Source organism: Oncorhynchus mykiss, chromosome 15, assembly GCF_013265735.2.
Source record: "Oncorhynchus mykiss isolate Arlee chromosome 15, USDA_OmykA_1.1, whole genome shotgun sequence".
In the NCBI taxonomy this organism is placed as follows: Eukaryota; Metazoa; Chordata; class Actinopteri; order Salmoniformes; family Salmonidae; genus Oncorhynchus; species Oncorhynchus mykiss.
The window spans coordinates 49,863,701-49,865,988 of NC_048579.1; positions in this window are offsets into that span (position 1 = coordinate 49,863,701).

Sequence of the window (2,288 nt, forward strand, 5' to 3'; positions counted from 1 at the left end):
CTGAATGAACACTTATTTTAACTTAATATAATACATCAATAAAATTAATTTAGCCTCAAATAAATAATGAAACATGTTCAATTTGGTTTAAATAATGCAAAAACAAAGTGTAAGAAAGCTAACGTTTAAGTTCCTTGATCAGAACATGAGAACAAATGAAAGCTGGTGGTTCCTTTTAACATGAGTCTTCAATATTCCCAGTTAAGAAGTTTTAGGTTGTAGTTATTATAGGAATTATAGGACTATTTCTCTCTATACCATTTGTATTTCATATACCTTTGACTAATGGATATTCTTATAGGCACTTTAGTATTGCCAGTGTAACAGTATAGCTTCCCTCCCTCTCCTCGCTCCTACCTGGGCTCGAACCAGGAACACATCGACAACAGCCATCCTCGAAGCAGCGTTACCCATGCAGGGCAAGGGGAACAACTACTCCAAGTCTCAGAGCGAGTGACGTTTGAAACGCTATTAGCGCGCACCCCGCTAACTAGCTAGCCATTTCACATCGGTTACACCAGCCTAATCTCGGGAGTTGATAGGCTTGAAGTCATAAACAGCGCAATGCTTGAAGCACAGTAAAGAGCTGCTGGCAAAACGCACGAAAGTGCTGTTTGAATGAATGCTTACGAGCCTGCTGGTGCCTACCGTCGCTCAGTCAGACTACTCTATCAAATCATAGACTTAATTATAACATAATAACACACAGAAATACGAGCCTTAGGTCATTAATATGGTCGAATCCGGAAACTATCATTTCGAAAACAAAACGTTTATTCTTTGAGTGAAATACGGAACCGTTCTGTATTTTATCGAACGGGTGGCATCCCTAAGTCTAAATATTGCTGTTACATTGCACAACCTTCAATGTTATGTCATAATTACGTAAAATTCTGGCAAATTAGTTTGCAATGAACCAGGCGGCCCAAACTGTTGCATATACCCTGACTCTGCGTGCAATGAACGCAAGAGAAGTGACACAATTTCACCTGGTTAATATTGCCTGCTAACCTGGATTTCTTTTAGCTAAATATGCAGGTTTAAAAATATATACTTCTGTGTATTGATTTTAAGAAAGGCATTGATGTTTATGGTTAGGTACACGTTGGAGCAACGACAGTCCTTTTTCGCGAATGCGCACCGTATCGATTATATGCAACGCAGGACACGCTAGATAAACTAGTAATATCATCAACCATGTGTAGTTAACTAGTGATTATGATTGATTGATTGTTTCTTATAAGATAAGTTTAATGCTAGCTAGCAACTTACCTTGGCTTCTTACTGCATTCGCATCACAGGCAGGCTCCTCATGAGGCAGGCGTTGGACTAGTTAACTGTAAGGTTGCAAGATTGAATCCCTGAGCTAGCAAGGTAAAAATCTGTCGTTCTGCCCCTGAACAAGGCAGTTAACCCACCGTTCCTCGGCCGTCATTGAAAATAAGAATGTGTTCTTAACTGACTTGCCTAGTTAAATAAAGGTGTAAAAAATAATAATAAATCGGCAAAATCGTTCGTCCAAAAATACAGATTTCCGATTGTTATGAAAACTTGAAATCGGCCCTAAATAATCGGCCATTCCGATTTAATCGGTCGACCTCTAGTGTTTAGTCAGTACTGTATGACACTGTAATAATGTTGATGTTTCTGGGATGTGTTTTTCCTACTCATATTAATACACCTTCATGACACACATTCATGAACAATATGCGTCAACCGATCAGAACAGCCGTAGTTCTAGTCCATATCTACTGTAGTTTGCAAAACCTATACGTATTGAAAAGCTTCATGTAAAGAAAGTTTGAAGATCAGCACTAAATCCGGTAGATTAATGTATACCTTTTCTGTCAACAATGTATTTAATCACTTTTTGTTCTGTGCCATTTAAATGATGTAAATGTACATGCTTTGTAGGACACATTTTAGTTGTCTTTCGGGTTCAAGTGTGCTTGAGTTACTTACAAGACTGCGCAAATGAAGCTCCATTACGTATAACCAATGCTAATCTCGGAAACCTAGAACTAAAATCTCCATCGCTTGTTAGTTGTCCCATCCCAGTGTCTTTTGACAGATGTTACGATACCATTTATGCTATGTAGGCTAATAGCAAAATATTTACCTCCTGTGTCAACAAATCTCTTCGAGAAGGAGTGATGGATCACAGGCAGGGTTAACTACAGGGTTAACATTGAGTTAAAGGACATCTGGGTTGTCAGGCTTTGGAGTATGCTGCCATTGCTGTTATTAGATCAGAGGAGATTTTGATTTAGGCCTACCGTCAGCAGTTC